A 7,656-nucleotide genomic window follows, 5' to 3' on the forward strand; every position below is an offset into this window, starting at 1 on the left:
TACAAGTTAGGCATTTAACAAATGTTTGTTAGTTGATTGATTGAACTCAAGTTTAAATAATTATGTTGTATGAGTTCCTGCCAAAGAACACAGATCTTCTTAAGGAAGAGCTCTTTAAGAAAACTCTTTAAGAAAACACCTGAAACACTACAAAACCAAAATAATGTCATAACTGTACTATAATTGGTGTTTTCATACTGGCAACAAAATTAAAGCTCATTTTCATATATGTAAATAATATAGACTGATTCTATGTTGCCACTTGTATCACAGTAAAATAAATATGGAGAACTAGCATTACTTAGTTTTCCATTTGGGCATATTGATGATGATCTAAGTTACAAATGAGGTATACATCTTCCTCAGAGGAAGAAGCTTCCTTGCTGGGACTTTTCTGCTTCCAACTATGACATCTCAAATCTAAACCAAAAAAACGTGTGGATGATATACTTTTTTTGTTTCTTATAATTATAGATTTGTTGTTGATGTATATTAGGAGAATCTGTTTGCTCTTTTAGAAAGTTCTGTGGCTGCAAGTACAAACAGAGCTGAATGTTTGATGACCTTAAAGCATCCCTCAAAAAAAAAGTCTTCCAAAGAGAAGAAAAATAAGTAAATAAGATAAGAATACTTCAAAAAAGATGATTTGTTATTACCAACTGATACTTTTCTGTGATTTTTTTCCCCACTGACACTAGTCTCAGGTGGAATTAAAGTAGGATTATTTTATCTTTTTTTTGCTTTTTGGAGGGGGAAGGCTGGGCAATTGGGGTTGTGACTTGCCCAAAGTCACATGGGTAGTAAGTGTTAAGTGTCTGAGGCTGGATTTGAACTCAGGTCTTCCTGACTCCAGGGCCAGTATGTCAACAGTGTGTCATCCATTGTGCCACCTAACCATCCCAAATTTTTATCATTTTGTACTTTCCTCCCACATATTGTATAGTTTATGTATGCTGACCATCTTGGAGTTCCCTGTAAATGACATCCCACCTCCCATCTCTCTGCTTTTGCATTGGCTATTGCCTATGTTGTTGCTTTCTGGAAACCAATGTTTCCTTCACAATCCATCTGAAACCTCCTGTAGATGAAATTTATTTCAAACTCTTATCAATTCAGCTTCTAGGGCCCTCCCTCCCAAAACAACTTTAGGATTTTTTTTTGTGTGTGTGTGTGGTTAAACACACACACACACACATGCATTTGTGCAATCAAAAACTGGCAGTGCAAGGAGTTTTGGTGGTTTGATACAGATGTGAAGGAGCAGTACCCACCCTATAAAAATGAGTAGATCAATTTCTTTTGATAAGGAATCTTCTTCTCTCACTGGGTGGCCTAGGACAGGATTGTTCTTCACAATTTCATCAGCTTTCTCACAGTTTCAGCAGCTTTCCTTGGTGTTGCATGGCCTGAGAGCATGTGCAATGTGAAGGGGACATGCTTTGTGTTGAGAACCAAGGCTACTGTGAAGTTACTTGATGGAACATGGTAAATGCTACCAGAAACAACTTGGATTCATTACACAATTGATTTTAAATTAATTTATGGTCATTGAACATTTACAAATATTTTACTGTTGCCAAATTTTTCAGGATGCCATATGGGGTTGCAACCCACAGTTTCTGAAGAGCTGGGTCCTAGGAAAGAGTCTTCTTTCCATATGTGCTTCTATTCTGCACCTTAATCCCAGGGACCAGAAGCCTTACTGAATTTCAGATAATCCAATCCACCTGACCGTGCTATTTAGGCAGCTAGGTGGTACAGTGATAAAGCCCTGGTTCTGTATTCTGACTCAAGGAATGACACTTAATCCACTGTGCCACCTAGCTGCTAATGTATTCAGATACATTGATTTCAAACATTGATTTCAAATCTGGCTTCAGATATGTACTAATTTTGTGACCCTGAGCAACTCACGTAACCTCTTTTTGTCTCAGTTTCCTTAATTGTGAAATGAGGATAATAATGTCACCTGCCTCCTGAGGTTGTTGGGATCAAATGAGATAATATTTGTAAAGATCTTAGCATAATACCTGTCAAATACTGAGTGTGTAATAAATGTTTAAGGGCAGCTAGGTGATACAGTGGATAGAGCTCTGGGCCAGGAATCAAGAAGACTCATGTTCATGAGTTCAAATCTGGCCTCAGACACTTACTCTGACTCTGAGCAATACCTTAACCCTGTTTCTCTCAGTTTCTTCATCTATAAAATGAACTGGAGAAGGAAATGGCAAATAATTTCAGAATCTTTGCTAAGAATACTGCAAATGGGGTCACAAAGAGTCAGATACAACTGAAAATCACTGAACAACAACCACAACAATAAATGCTTCTTCCTTCCAATTTTTCAGTCTTTAAATGAAGACAAATTGTTTGGGATAAATATAGTGTGATCAAAGAAGGAAATAAATGAATCATACTTCCTGAGAGTTGCCAATTAATTGATAGTAGTTTAGAGAAGTTTTTGCTGCAGGGGCAGTTAGGTGGCACAGAGACTAGAGCACTCCCCCTGGAGACAGGAGGACCTGAGTTCAAATCTGGCTTCAGACACTTGACACACTAGCTGTGTGACCTTGGGCAAGTCACTTAACACAAATTACCTTGCTACCTCCAAAAAAAAATTTGTTGTTGCAGCTGAACCTAAACTGGGTGGAGATTACTCTGTTAGAGCAAGGAGTTTATTGTTGTAGGTGATTTGAGGAGTTTCCTCTACATAAAAATGACCAAGTATTGATGGTCTCCATATCAGGAAGGGACAAGAGTACCTGCTATCAAAGCAGTTAGTAGCAACAGTCTAAAGCGTACTTTGAAACTTGCTTTACTATCTACTTTTGTACTTGCAAACAGATCCGAGCAACAATATGAGAGATATAGAAATAAAAAGTATCCTCTGTTATTTCCAGAAATACCAGGTAGTTCAATGCGATTGTTACTATTAAGTTAAATTTTCCATCAATGCTAATATTAGAGAAATTATAGAGCTAGTAAAGGAACTTATCTTTATTATTTGAAGAGACAAGATAGTTGGTAGAAGTTTCTTAACATTAAGTGGCCTTTGACATCCTTCCCTCCCCCCCAAACACTTTTCAGTTCCCTTTCATGCACAATCTTCCATTATTATGATGTGATCTCATTGAAAGCAAAGGTTGTCCTTTTTTCTCCCTGAATTAGTATCCCCAGTTGTCAGAACAGTTTGACTATCCCAGATGAGATGACTTCAACCAATCTTGACTACATCAAACAGTATTTCTTCAGGCACTCACATTTTCCTCAACTTAACCTGAATAACACACACACAGATATGTGTGTGTATATATATATATAAAATTATTACCAAACTGGGTCACTTTTTGAGTTTGCCTTCAAATCTTATATAGTTAATGTTTTCTGGGGAAACCACCAAAAAGATTCAATATATTAAATGTTGCTTGGAGTTTAGCTTAGCTGCCACTTAGGGATGGTATTTCTATTCAGTTGTACAATCATCTATATGATCCATTTAAGGGCTGCCCATTTTATAGTATACAGAAGCCTGAAACATGTAGGTTGACTTCAGCTTCATTGAGAATAATAAATAACTTATTTTTGGTATATTCCATGTTGTATGTGTGCTTTGAAAGGAAGTGGAATGCCTTCTCACATCAATAATAAAAAATAACTACAAAAAGAAGAGGAGCTAAGAAATATGGAAGGCTCATTTATTTTAAAATGTTAATCAGGTTAATGCATATATGAAATGCCCATCATTCTTCAGTCATTACTGCATCAAATGGAATACCAGGAAACATTACAATAATCCACACACATACACACACATAGCTGTTCTATGATAGCAATACAACATATTAGTTCCCATTAGATAATGAAATATACATACACACCAATACCTACAAAATAATATAGATATACACATATAAATATAAAATTTTAAACAATATATTCATATATAAAGAATATATAGACATATTTATGTATGCATAAATGTATATGAGTGAATGAGAGAGAGAGGAGAGACAGAGAGAGAAAGGAGAGACACAGAGAGAGAGAGACACAGAGAGAGAGACAGAGAGAGACAGACAGAGAGAGAGAGTTTTTCACTACTCCTTCAGCACACCTATTATGGCTTATCAGCATGTTTAGGTGGGTGGGTGGATAAGAGGTCATAAAATGATGGTCAATTATGTAACATTTATCATATCCAGGAGTAAATTTGCATAAGTTTATATTGTTTTTCCTCATCATAATTCAAACATAAGTAGATACTATTTTTTTTTATTTTAAATGGTGCAGCCTCTTAAGATATTACCAAAACTCATTTCTTGACACAATTGACAATTGGCACAATGTCTCAACATAGAACCTTCCCGTAAAATGAATTAGGCAATTTTATCTTGGCAAACATATCACAGGGAGGTTCTGTTAAATATCTGCAAATATTTAAAGAGCTTTGTAAAACAATTTAGGCTCAGTATATTGAGGTTCAGAAGACAGAACCAAGACTAAGAAGTGACAATTATAAAAAATCATATAATAGGTTAATATAAGGAAAACATTTATAGAAATTACAACTATTTAAAAATGGAGCTTGCTTTTGTGGCAATTGATTTTCTATCTATTTTGTTCATCATGCAAAGGTTATTTGATCATTTAATAAAAGGGGTTCCTACCTGGAATGCAACACTGTTCTTAAGGACTACTAAAATCTCTTCCATGACTCTATGAAAAGTTGATTAATTGTATTGCTGATATATTTTTTAAATGTTTCTTAATTTCATACTATTATTGTAGCTTCATCGAAATTCAGAAAAATCATCTGCAAATATTAAATATCTAATAAGAGTTATTGAAATCTGTAGTGGTATTTAAAAAACCCTCACTTAAATAATAATTATGATGCTGAAGAACAGAGTTGGACCAGGATAAATCAATTACTCATCCATATTTTCCATTAAATGACCAACCATATTGATATTTTCATTATAATTGTAAGGGCTTTTGAGACATAGTATTTAGATATATAGAGACTATTAAAATATAAGTAGTAGTATAGAAATAAATAAAGTGATTTCCTTTATGTTACATTTTTGACATAATTAGAAGAATTATTTTCTTTAAAGAAATATTTATATTTATCCCTGTTTCAGGTGGTGGAAAAAGAATGATAAGTTCCTTTTACATTGTGGTTCAAAGCCAGGCAAACAGAACAGACCACTTGAAATGCATCCCTTCTTTTACCACCTATATTTATTTAAACCTAAGATTGCATTAATCTTAAAAAAAAGGTTTTTGGTTTGAGTAAAATGATTAAAGAAAGAAGTTACTTTAACCAGATTGGTTAGTCTGTCCATTATTGATGTCTCTTTCCTGTTTTAATTGTCACATTTTAATTATTTATTAAAATGCCCTTTTTATAGTATTTAAAGCATGTCTTTGGCCAACTTCCAAAATATTTGCAGTTAATAGTACAATTTTCTGCGAAAGAGACGTGAACAGATATTATCAATGGCTCCTATTTGGTTATCCTGCATATATTAATTTGAGAATCAACAATCTCCTCCTGGAGAGCATCATCATATTTATTTATTTATATATGAATATATATACATATATAGATACATATATATGTATGCATGCATGTAAGTATGTTTAAAAATAAATGCAATCAGCCAATGAATTTTACATCATGACAATTTTTTTTTCTTTTGAGTGATGGGAACAATTCACCACTTTTAAATCAGTATATTGTAAAAAACTGTCTGATGTAGGGGCAGCTAGGTAGCACAGTCAGTAGAGCACTGTCCGTGGAGTCAGGAGGACCTGAGTTCAAACCCAGTCTCAGACACAACACAAAAACTATCTGTGTGAACTTGGGCAAGTCGTTTAACCCCAATTGCCCTCCAAAAAGCCCTCCCCCCCAATCCAAAATTGTCTGATGTTCTTCTTATTTAAAAATGCATTATTTTCTTGTAGTGATCAAGAATTATCAAGCAATATACCTTATGCAAGGCAGTTTTATAATAAGCGTTCATTAGTAGAAAACTCACCCTTTTCTAAAACCCTCAAGATAAAATCAACGTATTATGCTGACCGTATTTTCCAAAGCAAATATCTATTACTTTAAGAAAGAATATACTTACCATAGCATTTTATTGAAGTTTTATCTCCTGTTAAAATGTTATTGAAATCATTCAATTAACTGAAGAGAAAGCATTTATTAAGTACCTTTTGTGTGTCAGGGAAGCTAGGTGTTACAGTGGATAGATTGCTGGGCCTGAAGTCATGTAGACTCATTTTCCTGAGTTCAAAATCTGGTAACTGTCTGTGTTATCCTAGGCAAATCACAAAGTCCTGTTGGCCTCAATTTCCTCATCTATAAAATGAGCTGAAAGAGGAAATGGCAAACCACTACAGGATCTTTGCCAACAAAACCACAAATGGGGTCATGAAAAGTCAGAAATGACTGAAAAATGACCAAATAGCAACAACATTATGTGTAAAGGCTCAGGAATAGAAATAAAATAAAAAGAACCACCCCCCTATTCTCAAGGGGTCTCATTATATCAGAGAAAACATGTGTAATCATACTGGAAAATTCTTAATGGTCACCATATCTAGTTGAACTGTAAAGGAGGACAACCTTAAAAGGGCTAAGGTAACAATACTATTTATTCTGACATTTCTCTAATCTTTATGTCTAATGGAGATATGTAATCCACAGAGAAGAAAGGCTCTATGTCCTTTTTCCATAACTTTGCATTGGTTGTACTCCATTCCTGGAAACTATCTCCCTACTTCTGCCTCTGGGAATACTAATTTTCATTCAATACTAAGCTCAAGTGAAATTTTCTACCTGAATTCTTTCTTAATTGCTTTAGTTATACACAAACACACACAGAATACAAAAAATATTTTCTCTTTGTATATTTTATGTGTATGCTTAGGTATGTTTAATAGCAGAATAGATCAATTAGAGTTCCTTGGAGCATGGAAAGATATTACTTGTTTCCAAGGTAACACATGAAACTTTGGAAGTCACATTTTGTCATGATGAATCAGAATACATAGTTTGTGATGAGTCAGGAAACAGATGACTGATTAGTAGGTGAGTATGAGTACAAAAATATCAAACAGATGATTTCTAAAATTCTTATCTAGTGGTTTACAAGGGAAGAGGGCTATTGTGAGATCAGAGGTGGTGAAAGGTTAGCAGTATGATATCCTTGAATGCTTAGAGTCTCAGGTTTTTGGTTTGTTTATTCTTTACTAGTTGTAAGTAAATTAACATCTTGAGATGAGTGTACCTCCTCTGGCAAGATCAACAGATCCATTAAAGACATGACAGGAGATTCCTATAAGCACCATTTGCTATTCTGGTTCTAAGACAAGTTAGGAACAAAGACAGCCAAGTAATCTACAGGAATCTGCCCAGAAGAGGATTTGCCCATCAGCTAAGACAGCATACCTTGTAAAGGGCTATCCCAGTTGAACAAGGGTGTACCTTACCTTGAATTCAACTTGATGGTGACTTTGCAAATGAAGAAAGGGATTCTCTGGATTAGAAATTGAAAGGTATTTCTTATACAAATATATTTCCTGCAGTTATACCTTAAGTTTAAGTCTTCACTTTGCCCAGAGATTAAGTGATTGTACTCTACCACC

This window comes from Petaurus breviceps, unplaced genomic scaffold (assembly GCF_028583685.1).
Source record: "Petaurus breviceps papuanus isolate PSGF00001 unplaced genomic scaffold, PetGlider_PUasm1.0 98, whole genome shotgun sequence".
NCBI lineage: Eukaryota > Metazoa > Chordata > Mammalia > Diprotodontia > Petauridae > Petaurus > Petaurus breviceps.